The sequence below is a fragment of the Mobula birostris genome, chromosome 21, assembly GCF_030028105.1.
Source record: "Mobula birostris isolate sMobBir1 chromosome 21, sMobBir1.hap1, whole genome shotgun sequence".
Lineage (NCBI taxonomy): Eukaryota > Metazoa > Chordata > Chondrichthyes > Myliobatiformes > Myliobatidae > Mobula > Mobula birostris.
Window position 1 is genome coordinate 15774798 of NC_092390.1, and position 19225 is coordinate 15794022.

Consider the following 19225-nt stretch of genomic DNA (forward strand, 5'->3'; position numbering starts at 1 on the left):
GTTGGGATAGATGGGTGTGTGAGTGTGTGCATGGGTGGATGGTTGTCTGAGTCATTTGTGTGAGAGAAGGAAAGTGGAAAAAGATAGGGAGAGAGGGAGAAAGTGGGAGATAGAAGTAGAGGTAAAGAGATAAAGAGAAAATGCTGGAGAGAGAGTGAGTGAGAGAGAGAGAGAGAGAGGGGGGAGAGAGAGAGAGAGAGAGAGAGAGAGAGTGTTAAGATCCAATGATGAGCAAACCACCATAGCTTCCACATCTGCTCTGGGAACCTGCGGGGGAGGTTTCCCATTCACCTGCAGCCCTTGCCCAACTTGGTAAGGGAGGTGCCAGGTTTGGGGTGGGTGTAGCCTGCGTCTGTAACTGTAGTGCATTCTGTGCTGATGGTGGTGACAGGAAGTGTGAAGGCTGTTGGATAGGGCACCAATCGAGTGAGCTGTCTTGTCTGGGTAGTGTCCAGGACAAAGCACTATGGCTGCACCATTACAAGAAGCTGTTGGAGGCTTTGGAGAAGAAGGTGCAGACACAGTTTAGGAAAACGCTGCCTGGATTAGAGGGCAGGAGCTATAAGGAGAGGCTGAACAAACTTGGGTCATTTTCTCTGGAGCAGTAGAGGCTGAGGGGAGATGTGATGAGAGGTTTATGAGAGTATAAGGTGTATGGGTAGCAAGCTCTGCTCCAGCATCAAAATATTTAATATCAATGGTCATGAATTTTAGTGAGAGGGGGTAAATTAAAAGGATATTTGAGGCACACGTTTTGCACAGAGTGGTGGGTGACTGGAATGTGCTGCCAGGGTTGGACACAGAAGCAATAGACGTGTTTCAGAGACAGTCACATGGATATGCAGAGAATAAGGGATATGGACATTGCGTAGGCAGAGGAGATTAGTTTAGTGGGCAAAATATCATTGCAGAGAAAGTGCAGTGCTGGTAGACAAGGTGCAAGAGTATTGCCGAGGTAGACTGGAAGATCAGAAGTTCATAGTTAGTGTTTGAGAGATCCATAAAAGAGTTTGATAACAGTGGGATTGAAGTTGTCCTTGAGGTTGGTAGTGCATCTTCTCAAGATCTTGTCCCTTTGGCCCGGCGGGAGAGGGGAGAAGGAAGAGTGGCCGGGGTGGGAGAGGTCCTTGGTTATGTTGGCTGCTTTACCAAGCCAGCAGGAAATGTAGACAGAGTCAGTGAAGGGAAGCCGGTGCTCATACCTCTCTGCTGTTTCTTCCAGTTTTGGGCAGAGCAGTTTCCATACCAAGCTGCGATACATTTGTAAAAGCCAGCAGAGTTATCAAGGACATAACAAATTTCCTTAGCCTACTGAGGAAGCAGAGATAATGGTGCCTCAGCTTTCTCAGTAGGCTAGGCTAAGGAAATTTTGTGGCTGTAGCATCCATTTGGCTGGACCAGGAGCAGCTAACATTGATACTTACACCTTGAATCTTGAAGCACTCAACCATCTCCAGCTCAGCACCATTATGTGTACTCCACCCCACCTTCTCAGGGTCCATAACCTACACCTTTGAGATGTCAGAGAATGCCCAGGTGGGTCACTCAGTTGGGGCATCTGTACTTTGTGATGTCAGAGAATGCCCAGGTGGGTCACTCCGTTGGGGTATCTGGTTTAAGTTCACATTAGTTGCCACTCAACCATATACCACCAGACGAAACAATGTTCCTCTGGACCGAAGCGCACAACACAGTGCATATTCCTCACACACAACACTCAAAGTAATATTACTACAAATAAATTAACAAGTAATAAGGTGCATTTATGTCACACATTAATAAGTGAAGAGTATAAAGCAACTGGTGCTTCATACGTGATGAGGCCTGGGTGATCAGGGGGTTCGATAGTCTCATGGCCTGGGGGAAGAAACTGTTTCCCGTCCTGACAGTCCTTGCCCTAATGCGACAGTACTGATGGCAGGGAGTCAAAGAGATTGTGGGACGGATGGGGGGGATCCCTGAAAATGCCAAGGGCCTTGCATATGTAGCGCTGCTGCTAAATATCTCTAATGGGTGGAAGAGGGACCAAGATGATGACCCTCTCAGTAGTCCTCGTAATCCATGTAGGGTCATGCGGTCAGATGCCTTTCAATTCCCGTACCAGACGGCAATGCAGCTGGTCAGGGCACCTCAAAGGGGCTCCTGTAAAAATAGGTTAGAATGGGAGCCTCTTTCACCTCAGTCTGCTCAGGAAGTGGAGATACTGCTTTACTTTCTTGACTCGAGAGGTGGTGCGGATGACAATCTGGATTTCTACAGCACAAAACGGGAGACAAAGGTTCAAATCTCACCAGGGCAAATTAAATTCAAGCAATTGAACAAAAAGGCCATAAAATATAGGGACTGAGTTTGCTTTGCAACGCTGTCGTGACTAATTTATTTTCCCTAACAGCTCCATTCCCCTCACCCTCACTAATCAAAAACTTATCAACCCCCACTTTAAATATAACCAATGTCTTGGCCTCCACAGCCATCTGTGGCAATGAATTCCACAGATTCACCACCCTCTGGCTGAAGAAATTCCTCCTCATCTCTGTTCTAAAGGGACATCATTTTATTCTGAGACTGTGCTCTCTGGTCCTGGACTCTCCCACTATTGGAAAGATCTTCTCTACTTCCACTCTATTTGGAAGGTTTGAATGAGATTTCTTCCACCCTTCCCCCCCCCGCCCCATTCTTCTAAACTCCAGCAAGTACAGGCCCAGAGCCATCAAACACTACTCTTACATTAACCCTTTCATTCCTGGATCATTCTCATAAACCTTCTCTGGACCCTCTCCAACACCAACACATCTTTCCTTAGCTAAGGGGCCCAAAACTGCTCACAGTACACCAAGTGCAGTCTGACCAGTGTCTTATAAATGCTCAGCATTACATTATTGCTCTAATATCCTAGTCCTCGCGAAATGAATCTAAGTTTGCATTTGCCTTCCTTACCACCAACTCAATCTGCAAGTTAACCTTCAGGGAATCCTGCACTAGGACTCCCAAGTCCCTTTGCATCTCTGATTTTTGAATTTTCTCCCTGTTCATAAAATACTCTACTCCTTTATTCCTTCTATCAAAATACATGACCGTACACTTCCCTACATTATATTCCATCTGCCACTTCTTTGCAATTCTTCAAATATATCTAAGTCCTTCCGCAGACTTTCTCAACATTGCCTGTCCCTCAATGCTTAGTATTGTCTGCAAATTTGGCCACAGAGCCATCGATTCCATCATCCAAATTTTGAGGTGTATTGTGAGAAGAAGTGGTCCCAGCAGCTACTCCTTTATTTTCTCCATTTGCCTCCTGCCAGTCAATCAATCTTCTTCTCTTGTTCCTACCATGGGCTCTTATCTTGTAAAGCAGCCTCATGTGCAGCACCTTGTCAAAGCCCTTATGAAAATCCAAGTACACAACGTCCACTGACTCTCCTTTGTCTATCCTGCTGGTTATTTCCTCAAAGAATTCCAACAGATTTGTCAGGCAAGATTTCCGCTTAAGGAAACCATTCTGACTTTGGCCTATTTTATCATGTTGCTCAAGTACTCCAAAATTTCATCCTTAAGAATGGACTCCAACATCTTCCAAACCACTGAAGTTATCCTATAATTTCCTTTCTTTTGGTTCCCTCCCTTCTTAGTGTGGAGTAATATTTGCAATTTTCCAGTCTTACAGAATTAGTGATTCATGAAAGACCATTACCAATGCCTCCACCATCACTTTCAGAATCCAAGGGTGTGGTCCATCTGGTCCAGAAGACTTAACTATCTTTCAGCTTCCCAAGCACTTTCTCCCTAGTAATAGCAACTACACTCACTTCTGACCCCTGACACTCTTGAATTTCTGGCATACTGCTAGTGTCTTCCACAGTGAAGACTGATACAAAATACTTATTAAGTTCATCCACTTCTTTGTCCCCCTCCACTGCTACATCTTCAGTGTCATTTTCCAGCAGCCTGAGTCACCAAGGGAGGAGGGTGCTTGAAGAACGGAGTGCTGAGTGCGAAGCTGTGCAAGATCCTGACCGGGAACCTTTGGTTATGGTGGTTTGAAATATCTGCACGTTATGTGGAGTTCCTCTGGTCCCACAGGCAGTTTCCCCGATTCAGAAACAGCATACAGCCAGGCCTCAGGAGCACAGAGGCTGAATGCTGGCTCTACAGTAATTTCCACAATGTCCTTGGTTTTGTCTCAATCACCCAAACGTCAACCATCCAATTCATGGGAAACCCCTCAATAGGCAGACTGACTGTTACCCCCAAACACAGCAGGAAGAGTGGCTGTAACCTCCCAACCCCAACAGGTAGAGATCCCACACACCCCCTTTTCCTCACTCACTCCAATTCCAGGAGTTCAGACAGACACCTGTCTGTTAGAGCTGGAGATGATGCTGTCCAGAAAGTTCTTGGGAAGTCACAAATGAGGCAAAATCTTATGGTTACAGCTGTTTTATCAGCTGTTCATCACGGTACAGGTCAGTCTGCACCAGCAAACAAGCCTGAGTACATGATCTCCCTTTATCCTGAAAACCAGTTTAGAAAAGAAACTTGGGATCAGGTGCTGACTGAGTCTGCAGACAAAGAAAGGACAGAAATATAGAATCAACTGTACTATAAATTGTTAAAAGTTTACAAACAGGTGCTTATGCAAACACTTAATTGTAAAGAAGGCTAAAAGTACAAAGATAAACACAACAAAAGCAACAGTCTGGACCTAGCCCAACAGTCCAATGTCCAGGGATCTGTGCACCGTTCCCAGCAGCCTCATGTGGCAGAAAGAGTGGCAGCTGCTGCAGGGAGCAGGAGTGCGCTCGCTCCTGGGTTATCGCCAGCCGGATCACTGTCACCCACCAAGGCAGAGTTCGAGTCCTGTTCCCCCAGGCCCATAACAATAAAGTTTAACACACATCACTCAACTTAATTCATATCCAGAGTTATTGTTTCTTTTACTGAGAGATACGACAAGGAATAGGTCCCGTTGGCCCTTTGAGCCATGCTGTCTAATGACAACTAACAACCCCAATTTAACCCTAACCTAATCACTGGGCAATTTACAATGACCAGTTAACCTAACCGGTTCACCTTTGGACCTCAGAGAAACCCACGCAATCCACAAGGACGTACAGACCATCCTTATCACAGGTACGGTACATCCAATCATCCTTAGGTTGTGTTTGTCATTAACACAAACGGTGCATTTCATTGTAAATTTTGATGTATGCATGATAAATAAATCTGCCTACGAATCTGAATTTAAATTCAGGCAGTTCAATAAATCAGGAATTAATGATTTTTCTCAGAAACAACAAGCAGGAAGCTGCGGACTATTGTGAAACCCCACTGAGATTATGGACGTTCTTTAGAGGAGGCAATCTCCCGGTTTTTGCCCAGTCATTGTGCGACTCCAGGCCATCCTGTAGTGACCCTGGCTCTGACGCTGTCAGACTCCCTCGGCAGCTCAATGTCAACTGTAATTCCCAAGAATAACACGGAGCCCACAGACCTATGACTCAACTCAGGCTGAGCAACACTGACACTGCAGTGTAATACAAATGGAATCTAAGCAGGATTCCTGAGATTTCATTAGGTGGATTTAAACATCTCAGGCAACGCCTTAGTTTAGTGGCTATATTTGGAGTATTGTGTGAAGTTGCTACATTGCAGTAAGGTTGTGGAGGCTCTGGGGTGGGAGCAGAAGAGATTCACATGGATGCTGCCTGGATTAGAGAGTATTAGCTACAAGAAGAGGTTGGGCAAAATTGGGTTGTTCTCTCTGGAGTGTCAGAGGATGAGAAGAGACCTGGTAGAAGTTTATAAGATTGTGAGAGGGTAGACAGTCAGAGTCAGGGTCTTGGAAATTTCCAGAGGTGAACGGTGGAGAGTGTTCCGACTACATCGCAGCCTGGTAAAGAGGCTCCAAAGCTCAGCCTGTAGAGAGGCTCCGATGCTGAGCGTCACAAGAGGCTACAGAGGGTTGCAGATTTAGCCAGCTGCATCACCACTGAGGACATCTCCAAGAGGTGGTGTTTCAATGGGTAGCATCCATCGTTAAAGACCTTCACCGTCTGGAACATCTCTTCTCATTTCCACCACCAGGGAAGAGCCCAAAAGCCCACACTCAGCAATTCAGAAACAGCTTCTTCCTCTCTGCCATCAGATCTCAGAACAGTCCGTGGACCCATCGACACTTCCTCATTGTTCCTCTTTTGCTCTACTTATATATTTCTGTGACTTATAGTAAATTTCACGTATTGCACTGTATCACTGCTGCAAACCGACAAAGCTCACAGCATACGCATGTCAGAGATACAAAATCTAATTCTGATATAAAGATATGTATTTAAATCAAGGGGGAAAGTTTCAAGGAGATGTGTGGGGCAAGTATTTTACCCAGAGAGTGGAATGTTTAAGAGGCTTTTAGACAGACATGTGAATAGTCAGGGAACGGAAGGATATAGTCCATGCGAAGGCAGATGGGTTTAGTTTAAATTGGCATCATGTTCAGCACCGACATAATGGGCTGAATGGCCTGTTCCTGTGCTGTACTGTTCTAAGTTCAATGCTTATTGTCCATGCCTCCGAAACCAAAGGGTGGTGAACTGTCACCCACATTGTCGAGTCTGGAATCACATATTGACCGGGCTGGATACAGACAATTCCCTCACCTCTGTGAACCAAGTAGGTTTTGTCCAAATGCTGCCCAGCCTGCTGGGTTCCTCTTGCATTTTGTGTGTGTTGCTTTCCGAAAGTAGTTTCATAGTCTTGGGAGCATGCATTCTTAGCAGCGTGGAGGAACAGGGGGATATTGGGGTCGAACATCCATGGATCTTTCAAAGTGGCTGCACAAGTTGATATGATGGTTAAGAGAGCATGTGATGAATTGGCCTTCAATAGTCAGGGGATTGAGTTCAGGAGCCATGAGATAACATTGCACCTCAATTAATAAAATTAATAAAAAGATTGAAAAAGAAAGAGATAACATTACACCTCGATAAAACTCTGGTTGGACCACACTTGGAGTATTGTGTTCAGTTCTGGTCGCCTCATTATAGGAAGGATGTGGAAGCTTTAGAGAGGGTGCAGAGGAGGTTTACCAGGATGCTGCCTGGAATAGAGAGCATGTCTTATGATAAACGTTTGAGCGAACTAGGGCTTCTCTCCTTGAAGGCAAGGAGGGTGAGGTGTGACTTGATAGAATCAAACTTAGCATTATCGTCATTTGTCATATGTCATGGCATTTCCAATTTTGTGACAATGCATAAATAATATTATGTTACAATAAAAATATAAAATAAGTGCAAAGGAAGAGCTAAATAGTGAAGTAGTGTTTGTGGAAATTCAGAAATCTGATGGCGGAGTGGATGAAGCTGTTTCTAAGGTGTTGAGGGTGGGTCATCAGACCACGTACCTCCTCCCTGGTGGTAGTAATGGGAGGGGTACAATAAGATTCATAGATTGAGTGGGCAGCCAGAGGCATTTTCCCAAGGGTGGAATTGGCTAATATGAGGGTACATCGTTTTAAGGTGTTTTGGGGAAAGTATGTTGGGGGGGGGGAATGCCAGAGATAAGTTTTTTTTACACAGAGTGGTGGGTGTGTGGAACGTCCTACCAGCGTTGGTTATAAAGGCAGATACATTGGGGACTTGTAAAAGGCTGTTAGGTCGGGAGATGGATGGTAGAAAAATGGAGGGCTGTGTAGAAGGGAAGGGTTAGATAGATCTTAAGTAGGTTAAAAGGACGTCTTATATGTTCTTTGTTCTATGTTCTATGCTGGGGCGGCAGGGTAGCACAGTGATTAACACAAAACTTTACAGTACGGGTGTCCCTGGTTCGATTCCCGCCACTGCCTGCAAAGAGTTTGTACCTTTTCCCCATGACTGCGTGGGTTTCCTCCAGGTGCTCTGGTTTCCTCCCACAGTCCAAATACGTACCGGTTGGTGGGTTGAATGGTCATTGTAAATTGCCCTGAGATTAGGCTGGGGTAAAATTTCCTTTTCTGTGTTGTATCTGAGTAAACAATAACTGTCCTTTGTTCAATAGTCACTGTTTCCCAGCTGACTTCTCTTTAAATGTAGAATTGATTGAATTACTTTGAATTCAACGGTAAATTGGATTTGAACTCTTGATCACTGATACTGGACCCTGGGTGATTTTTGTGTGCAATGAACACCACATGACCAAGGGAACTGGACAGAAATCTGATGTTTCTTTTCTGTTTAGGGCGTCCTAGTGACCGAAGATGCATCTGAAGCTGCTCTGTGTGGCCGTTGGAGGGCCTGGAGCAGCTGAGACGACAGAATGAGTGGGAATCCTGTGCCCGGAGTGGGTGAGGTGGTCGCCTCACGGAGGGGTGGGCACTGGATCCAGTGGGGAGGGGTGAGTGCTGGTCAAGGGGGGGGTGGGGGTCACTGACAGCTCGCTGAAGTAGCAGAAAGGCCATCGAGTGAGAGATTGAGGGAGGCCAGTGAGGACTGACCCACACAGAGCTGGTTTTTGTAACGTGCTGAGGGGCATCCGTAGCCCTCTGTAGTTTTTCTGTGGTCGAGGGCACGGCAGCCAGGCTGTGATGTTCCCAGGCAGGATGCTGCTGGGGAGGGGCCAGTCTGTGTGCAAAGCAGACTTCCACCGTCGGGGTGTGGGAAGGGGAAGGCAGGACCAGTAGCTGAGGGGGTAAGTCGCCATGCAGGAGGTTCCGTCTTCTTCCCTCCGAGATGGGATACACCTGGGAGAACAGACGGGGCCTTGATCGATGTCTCTCCGGAAAGTTCTGCCCCCGTCCATTGTCAGGCCAGATCCCCGTGCCGTGGTCTGAGGTTAATCCGTGGGTGATTGCTCCCATCTGACAGTGGGAAATGTGGCAACTCACGGCAGGCTCGACTGTTCCAGCTCTGATTCTCCCTGTTCAGACACGGAGGGAGAATTGCAGCCAGAGAGAGGGCTTGGCGAAACTCAAGGAGTCTCTGAGACAGTCTGCATGGAAACAGGCCCTTCAGCCCGACCGGTCCATTCTGGCCAAGACAGCTGTCTACATTGGTCCCGTTAGCAACGTCAGCACAGGAAATAGAGAGAGGGGAAGGTAAAGGTGAAAGAGAGAACGGAGGAAAATGAGACAAACAGATAGACAGATAGACAGACAGATGGACGGACAGATAGATAGACAGATGGACATACAGACAGACAGACAGACGGACAGGCAGACAGACAAACGGGCCGACAGACAGACAGACAGACAGACGAACAGACAGATGGACGGACGGACAGATGGACAGACAGACAGACGGACGGACAGATGGATAGACAGACAGACAGACGGACAGCTGGATGGACGGACAGACAGACAGACAAATGATAGAGGGAGAGCAAGAAAGTAAAAACAAGGTAAAGATTAGCTTTATTTATTACAAGTATCTTAATTAACATCACACGTTAATCACTCTTTTTCTGGTAAACGACCATCACAAACAGTAGCTGGTAACATCCCTTTGGACATGGAGGCAATTCGATGCAGCAGAACCAAGGCGAGGTGAGGCAGTGGGCCCGTCGAAAAAAGCAAGGAAGACCGGAAGTTTGAACAATTTAAACACTGGGCCGAATCAGAAAGGTCGGGTACAGGCCAAAACGAGGTGGCTGGGTCCAGGCCCCAGAGCATATCGAAGCTACAATGACGATATGGGCGCCAGGCCAGATTGAAAAGGTCAGGGTGTAGGGGTCAGAGGCAAGGGGCAGGTCAGTTCAGCTCGCTGCTCTTCTCTGAACTGAACTAAGGAAAGTGGACTTCAGTTCAGAACACTATTTGCTTGCGTTTATTCTTTGCATGATTTATTTTTTTACTCTGCACATTGAGTGTTTGACAGTGCTATTTCTAATGGGTTTATTGGGTTCCTTGGTTTTAAGGCTGACTGTAAGGAGCTGAATCTTAAGGATGTATAATGTATACATTTTTTGATAATAAATGTACTTTGAACTTTGAAACATACAGTGAAATGCATCATTTGTGTCATCGACTGACACAATCCGAGGATGTGCTGGGGGCAGCCTGCAAGTGTTGCCACACTTCTGACGCCAACATCGCATGCCCGCAGCTCACCAACCCGAACCGGTACATCTTTGGAATGTGGGAGAAAACTGAGGCAGGCAGAGGAGACCCTCGCAGTCACAGGGACAACGTGCAAACTCCTTACAGACAGAGGCGGGAGCTGGGTTCCAGTCACTGGTACTGTAAATCATTGCGTTCACCACTGCACAAGGCAGACTGCAGATGCTGGAAGCTGGAGAAACACACAGATCGCTGGAGGATCTCAGAAGGTCAGGCAGATGTGGAGGGAGATGGACAGTTAATGTTTCAGGTCGGGACACCCGCGTCAGTGCTGATGATAATGACATCCGTCTGTCTCAAAGGACAATGGAGTGTGGCACTGCAGTACAAAGGTAGATCACTCCACCTTTCTGCTCCAGAGTGCAAGCCTGGGCTAAGGGTACGGAGATCCTGGGATGCCCAATCATCGATACCACCACCCCATCCTTGCCGCAGTCAAAAGGAAAGGGGAGGATCTATAGGGAGGATGTCGAGGTAAGGTTTTTACACGCAGATTGGTGGATGTGTGGAACACCCTGCCAGGGGTGGTTGTAGAGGCAGATCCATTAGGGACATTTAAGAAACTCTTAGATAGGCTCATGGACAATAGAAAAATGGGGGGGCTATGTAGGAGGGAGGTGTGAGATTGATCTTAGAGTAGGTTCAAAGGTCGGCACAATATGGTGGGTGGCAGGGCCTATACCATTCTGTAGTGATCTAGGCCCTCTCAAATTAGCAGTTCTGCCCTGGGAAAAAGTCTCTGGCTGTCCACTCTCTTTGTGCCTCTTATCACTTTGTACACCTCTATCAAGTCACCTTTCGTCCTCATTCACTCCCTGGCTCACTCTACCCTCCAGCATCAGATGTGCTCTCTGATCTGATCTGATTCTCAGTGCCTGACCCCTCCCCATCGTCACCAGGTCACTGGGACAGAGTATCCCCAGCTCGAGCAAAGTGAGCAGCAGATGGTTAGGCTCGTGTCTCACACATGATAAAAACCGTGGGCAGCACGTAGAGTAAAGCTTCGTAGCGCCAGTGATCACCAATCCGGGTCCAATTCCCACCGCTGCCTGCGCGGAGTTTCTACGTTCCCCTGCATGGGCTTCCTCCCACATTCCGAAAGTGCGTGATTTAGGATTAGGGAGTTGTGGGCACACTATGTTGGCACCGGAAGCATGGCGCTACTTGCGGGCTGCCCCCAGCACGTCCTCGGACTGCATTGGTTGCTGCTGCAAATGTTGCATTTCACTGTGTGTTTCAATGTACAAGTGAAGCTGATCTTTAGTCTTTGAAAAAACACTAGGAAACTTGGAGCATCTTTCCTCATGCCCAAGAGTCAAATTCCCATTGCAATAGGGACATGGCAGTTCCATGCAGAGTTTCACAGGGCACTGTACAATATCAAAAGGCATTAGCTAATCACTGTGTTATGTTGATGTCACTAATCTTATTAAAAGGTAGTGTTGTGGTTAGGACAACACTTTACAGTACAAGTGAGCCAGGTTCTATTCCTGCCGGTGTTTGTGAAGTGCATACGTATTCTCCCTGTGACCGGGTTTCCTCTGGGTGCTTCAGGTGTCTCCTACAGTCCAAAAATGTGGTCATTGTAAATTGTCCCAGGATTAGCCTAGGGTTAAATAGGTGGGTTGTTGGTCAGCGCCGGAAGAGTCTGCTCTTCACTGTGCGTCAATAACTAAAATAAATATCTCTTAAAGTCTGATCCGTAGCAAGTGGCCACGGTGCATTTCTGACCCATTGGCTCCCTCTGCTGCATACTGCCAGCATTGCAGTCCGCCCATTTACTTTGCAAACAGAATCAGATCAGATCAGGTTTAAAACCGCAAACACGAGGAAATCTGCAGATGCTGGAAATACAAGCAACACACCCAAAATTCTGGTGAACGCAGCAGGCCAGGCAGCATCTGTTGGAAGAGGTACAGTCGACGTTTCGGGCCGAGACCCTTCGTCAGGTTTAGTTTTGTCGACTTAACGCAAAATTTGTTGTTTTGTGACCACAGTACTGTTCAGAAACATAAAATTACTATAAATTACAAATATATAAATGGTGAAAAGAACAATGTGGCATAGAGTAGATGGGCCGAAGGGCCTGTACCTGTGCTGTAATGTCTATGATTTAAGTGGAATAACGAGGTAGTGTTTACAGGTTCATGAACTGTTCAGAAATCTGATGGCAGAATGGAAGCTGTTCTTATATCACTGAGTGTGGCTCCTGTACCTCTTCCCAGATGGTAGTAATAAGAAGTGGCCATGTCTCAGGCCTCAAATACACTCAAAAACTTCTATAGTTGTATCGTGGAGAGCATTCTGACAGGCTGCAGCACTGTCTGGTATGGGGAGGGGGGGCGGGTTACTGCACAGGACCAAAAGAAGCCGCAGAAGGTTGTAAATCTAGTCAGCTCCATCTTGGGCACTAGTCTACAAAGTACCCAGGACATCTTTAGGGAGGGGTGTCTCAGAAAGCCAGCATCCATTATTAAGGACCTCCAGCACCCAGGGCATGCCCTTTTCTCACTGTTACCATCAGGTGGGAGGTACAGAAGCCTGAAGGCACACACTCAGTGATTCAGGAACAGCTTCTTCCCCTCTGCCACCCAATTCCTAAATGGACATTGAATCTATGGACACTACATCAGTTTTTAAATATATATTATTTCTGTTTTTGCACAAGTTTTAATCTATTCAATATACCTATACCATAATTGATTTACTTACTTACTTACTTATTTGTTTCTTTGTTTATTTATTTATTTATTTTCCTTCTATATTATGTGTTGCATTGAAGTGCTGCTGCTAAGTTAACAAACTTCACGACACGTGCCAGTGATAATAAACCTGATTCGGATTCTGACTTTACAGAAGCAAGGAGAATTCATGCTCTACACAGACCTTCTTCCCCTTATCTTCACTTTTAAAACACTAATGGAGGCTATTCGGCCCGTCCGGCGCCCAGGGGAACAATCCTATCAGTCCCTTTAAACCTTATTATTTCCCTGGTTGTCGATTGTCCATCATATCTGACATTGACAGGAAATCTGTGCGGACGAGTTTCTAAAGTGGAGGAGTAATTCCGCTGTCTCAACCTCAGAAGCCCAGGACCAGTGGTCCAAGTAGTCGTTACAACTGGGCTTTTCCTTGGTTGCAGTGGATGACCATGATGTCTTCTGTGCTTCTGCACGGAGTGTTACAGAGCCACCTTCCTGGCCGTTAGACCTCAGTGTAGATCTCATCCGTCTGGTCCACCCGGAGCTGACTTCACGTGCTAGGATGGGCGTGTCCCCATCTCACCGGGAAACAAGGCCTTCGGCTACCCTCACCTGATTTAGCCACCTGTCAAAGCGGTGTATCAGGGTGTGGCTGCAGTCACATGCAGACAGCTACTTGGAGCCACAGGTGAGAGCTGGGGACCAAAGGTGACTGAGCTGCCCCAGAATGGACATGACAAACCCCTTCACCAGAGCTGCTACCCCCTCCCTGGACACCCCATACACCCCAATCCCCTGAAATGCTGTAAAGTTCCCTCTCACACACACATCCATCAATTTTCCTTTGATTCTTTTTGCTACTTAATTATTCAAAGGAGCAATTTACAGAGGCCAATCAAGTTAGCTTTTTTAAAAATTTATTTTACAAAAGAATATTTACCAGCATAAACATTATACAATAATCAGGGCTTCAGGAATTATCCACAGTTTCAAGTTATAATACAGCCAGTGGCCACTGTATAAGTAACTCTGTTCCTAATAAAGTGGCCACTGAGTTTATGTTCATGGTCCTCAGCTGCTGCCGCCCATCCACTTCAAGTTTCGAGGTGTTGTCTGTTCATAGGTGCTCCTCTGTTGTAACACGTGTTTACTTGAGTTACTGATGTTTGATCCAATCTGGCCATTCTCCTCTGACCTCTCTCATTAATAGGGCATTTTCACCAATAGAACTGCTGCTCACAGGATGTTTTTGCTTCTCACGCCACTCTCTGTAAACTCCAGAGACTGTCGTGTGTAAAAATCCCAGATCAGCAGTTTCTGAGATACTCAAATCACCCCATCTGGCACCAGCAATCATTCCACGGTCAAAGTCACTTAGATCACATTTCTCCCCCATTCTGGTGTTTGGTCTGAACGACAACTGAACCTCTTGACCATATCTGCATTGAGTTACTGCCTCGTGGTTGACTGATTAGATGTTTGTACTAATGACTGGTGGACAGATGTACCCAATAAAGTGGCCACAAAGTGTATGACTATCAATAGCGATGACACTTTCAAGCCTTGAGTAGCCCACCATTCCCAGAAATCCCCTGAGAACACTGTGCACTCCTTCTCCAGGAACACCTGGGCATGGACTTAACCGCAGGAGAGGGACAGGCAGTCAACTTGGGCACAGCCCTCAACATCCCATTGCCTGGAGCCATGAATGTGCAGACCCAGGAGATTTCCCAATACTCCTCCCACCTCCAAACCAGCTGACCGTAGATCAGGAGCATGGGGCTGAAGCGTAACTCAGCACATCTTTACGATATGGGAGGAAAGCAATGTGATTGCAGGGAGAACATGCAAACTCCACACAGACAGCACACGTAGTGAGGATCGAACTCGAGTAGTTTGGGTAGCCCAGTCTCCAGTGGAGCTTCACAGCTGGTTTGAACACAACAGCAACATGACAAAGACCACATAAACCTCTCTTTCGTAAAGTCCTAATGAATGGCCTTTGACCTGACATGCACCAGATGGGCTGAAGGGCCTGTTTCTATACTATTATGCTCTATGATTCTATGACTTAGAAACCCAACCTGCCGGGAAAACCTGAGTTACTGGGAAAAGTTGAACTAAAACTAAAACTATTAACATTATTAAATCTAAACTAAAAAATGAATTAGATCTTCAGTAACAGAAAGCACTGCGAACACTCGGGTCAGGCAGCTGGGGTGGAGAGAGAAATAATGTTAATACTTCAGGTCAAAGACTTTTTATCAGCACCACTCCCAGAAATAAAACTTCAACTGTTCCTCTCTCCACAGACACTGCCCGATCTGCTGAGTGTTTCTGAATCAGAGTCAGGTTTGATGTCACTGGAAATCTGCTGCTTTGTGGCAGCAGTACAGAGTGATACATGAAAAATTGCTATAAGAAATACAAAATGTGAGTAGGTGGTACAAGTAGAGAGGTAATGTTCATGGATACTCAGTCCATTCAGAAATCTGATGATAGAGCAGAAGGAACTGCTCCTAAAATGTTGAGTGTGTGCCTTTTGTCTCCTGTACCCCCTCCTTGAGGCCATGAAGAGGCCATGTGTGCGTGTGTGAAAGAGGGAGAGGAGGAGGGCAGAGGCGGACTCATAGTCATACTTTATTGATCCCGGGGGAAATTGGTTTTCATTACAGTTGCACCATAAATAATTAAATAGTAATAAAACCATAAATAGTTAAATAATAATATGTAAATTATGCCAGGAAATAAGTCCAGGACCAGCCTATTGGCTCAGGGTGTCTGACCCGCCAAGGGAGGAGTTGTAAAGTTTGATGGCCACAGGCAGGAATGACTTCCTATGACGCTCTGTGCTGCATCTCGGTGGAATGAGTCTCTGGCTGAATGTACTCCTGTGCCCAACCAGTACATTATGTAGTGGATAGGAGACATTGTCCAAGATGGCATGCAACTTGGACAGCATCCTCTTTTCAGACACCACGTCAGAGTCCAGTTCCATCCCCACAACATCACTGGCCTTACGAATGAGTTTGTTGATTCTGTTGGTGTCTGCTACCCTCAGCCTGCTGCCCCAGCACACAACAGCAAACATGATCGCACTGGCCACCACAGACTCGTAGAACATCCTCAGCATCGTCCGGCAGATGTTAAAGGACCTCAGTCTCCTCAGGAAATAGAGATGGCTCTGACCCTTCTTGTAGACAGCCTCAGTGTTCTTTGACCCGACCCATCAGAACAGCACATTCTCATATGTTAAAGAACAAAGGTAACATGACAATTTCTATTGTTACAATGCTGTCCTATAAAGGATACCAGAAGTTTCTTTTTTTCCCAGTTATATAAAGAGTAAAAGAGAGGTGAGAGTTGACATTGGACCACTGGAAAATGATGCTGGTGAGGTAGTAATGGGGGACAAAGAAATGGCAGATGAACTCAGTGAGTATTTTACATCTGCCTTCACAGTGGAAGACACTAGCAGTGTGCCAGAGGTCCATGAGTGTCAGGGAGCAGGAATGAGTGCCATTGCTATTACCAAGGAAAAAGTGCTAGGCAAACTGAAAGGTCTTAAGGTGGATAATTCACCTGGGTCAAATGGACTACATCCCAGAATTCTGAGAGAAGTTATTGAAGAGATAACGGGTGCATTGGTCATGATCCTTCAAGGATCACTTGATTCTGGCATGGTTCAGAGGAGTGGAAAATTGCAAATGTCACTCCACTCTTTAAGAAGGGAGGAAGGCAAAAGAAAGGAAATTATAGGCCATTTAGACTAACCTCAGTGGTTGGGAAAGTGCTGGAGTCTATTATTAAGGATGAGGTTTCAAGGTACTGTACTTGGAGACTAATGATAACATAAGTCAAAGTCAGTATGGTTTATGTAAAGGGAAATCTTGCCTGACGAATCTGTTAGAGGCTGGATGGACAAAGGAGAGGCAGTGGGTGTCATTTACTTGGATTTTCAGAAGGCAATTGATAAGGTGCAACACATGAGGCTGCTGAACAAGATAAAATCCTATGGTGTTACAGGAAAGTTACTGGCATGGATAGAGGACTGGCTGACAGGCAGGAGGCAGCAAGTGGGAATAAAACGGGCCTTTTCTGATTGGCTGCTGATGACTAGTGGTGTTCCTCAGGGGTCATTACTGGGACTGCTACTTTTCACATTGTTTGTCAATGATTTAGGTAATGGAATTGATGGCTTTGTGGCAAAGTTTGTGAATGATACGAACGTAGGTGGAGGGGTAGGTAGTACTGAGGAAGCTATGTGATTGCAGCAGGACTTAGACAAATTGGAAGAATGGGCAAAAAAGTGGCAGATGGAATAGTGTTGGGAAATGTACGATAATGCATTTTGATAAAAGGAACAATAGTGTAGACTATTATCTAAATGGGGAGAAGGTTCAAACATCAGAGGTGCAGAGGGATTTAGGAGTCCTCGTGCAAGACTACCAGAAGGTTAATTTACAGGTCAAGTCTGTGGTAAAGGCAAATGCAATGTTGCCTTTTATTTCAAGGGGAATAGAATATAAAAGCAAGGAGATAATGCTGAGGCGTTATCAGGTCCCCATATCCTAGAAAGGAAGTGTTGTCATTGGAGATAGTCCAGAGGAGGTTTACAAGGATAATTCCAGGAATGAAGGGATTAACATAAGAGGAACATTTGGCAGTTTTGGGCCTGTACTCACTAGAATTTAGAAGAATGCAGGAGGATTTCATTGAAACCTACCGAATGTTTAAAGGACTAGATAGAATGGATGTGGAGAAGATGTTTCCTGTGGTGGGTGTATCTAGGACTAGAGGGCATGGCCCCAAAATTGAGGGGCAACCTTTTAGAACAGAGGTAAGGAGGAATTTTTTTTAGCCACAGAGTAGTGAATCTGTGGAATGCTCTGCCACAGACTGCGGTGGAGGCCAAGTCTGTGGGTATATTTGAGGTGGAAGTTGATCACTTCCTGATCGGTCAGGGCATTAAAGGATATGATGGAAAGGGTGTGGGATCCGGGATAAACCATGATGGAATGGCGAGGCAGACTCGATGGGCTGAATGGCCTAATTTTGCTCCTATGTTTTACGGATCTAATTGAGTTACATGTAGTTTTCAAATTACAGGGTCTTCCCACCAAAGCACCCAAAATGACTGTTAATTACTGTGGAATTTGAGTCCTACTCATGCAATGGGGTGTTGATTGCATTCATGCATATGCAGACATCTTTCAGTCATTGGGTGTTTCCTGGTCTGCAATTTACTGTTCCAAGCTGCATTTTAAATTCAATCTACAATCTATATTCAGCATCTGAAGGCTGGTTGCATTCGAACTGATATTTGCGCCATTGCATCCGCAACATACTTGTTACTGTAATAGTTTTTATTATCGCGTACTGCAATGTACTGCCACTGCAGAACAACAAATTTCATGATTCTGATTCTAATTCAAGTGAATCAGCTCAAAACTTAATTAATTAATAGCATTTGCCACATTTTGATCATAAAAACGGCAAGATTCTCTCCATCTGTTTCTGTTAATTAGTTACGTTGGGATGTAATTAATTTCTCACATTTCACACTTACAAACACTGGGATAGTACATAGAAATGGGTGTGTTGTCATAGCAATGGCAGCCTGATTGCGCGTCCATTTGCAGAGTCTGAGAAGATCCTCTGATAAACCAGGTACAACTTTGGGAGTTCTCTGAGTTTAATGCACTTCGCTCTTATTTGTGTTACCCTGCACTGCCTGCGTATGATCCCCGGGCCGTAACTGTCACCACCAAACAAATTCACCAAAGGGGCTCTGAGTATTTGCTTGGATCACAATGGGTAACATATTGGTGTTGATAATTCACGCAGCGGGCATAGGGACCCCGGAGAGCAGCAGCCAAGTTTCAACGCCGCTCACTCCTCCTATTCATTCATCCTCGGAAGGATCGCCGCTTTATAGGGGCGGAGCTACAGCCTGACACCGCCCCCTGCCCCAGCCAAGGTAGATAGGGCCTTTTCTAAGCCGCGTGGTGACCTGGGAATCTGCATCCGCCATTGCTACTTCCAATCCATATCATCGTGATCAACCTGGAACGTCGACAATTTCTGTAACTTACGGTAATTTTTCCTTCTCTCCTTCTCTCTGTTTTCATTCCCCATTCTGGCTCCTATCTTATCCCTTCTCCTTACATTCCTCATTCGCTTCCATGCTCCACTCTCCTCTCCTATCAGATTCCTTCTTCTTTAGTCCTTTACCATTTCCATCTGTCCCCCTCCCAGCTTCCTACTTCAGCCTCCCACCCACTTCCAAATACCTTCCTCCTCATCTGATTTCACCGGTCACTGGCCAGCTTGTTCTCCTCTCCCTTCCGCCGCCTTCTTATTCTGGCTTCTGTCCCTTTCGTTTCAGTCCTGATGAAAGGTCGACTATTTATTCCTCTCCATAGATGCTGCCTGACAT

The 19225-nt window shown here is 46.0% G+C and overlaps 1 long non-coding RNA gene across 1 annotated transcript in view; it reads left to right on the forward strand.

Moving 5' to 3' along the window:
- Positions 1–19225, forward strand: part of LOC140185617 (uncharacterized) — a 62432-nt gene that overhangs the window by 33524 nt on the left and 9683 nt on the right. The window lies entirely within an intron of this gene.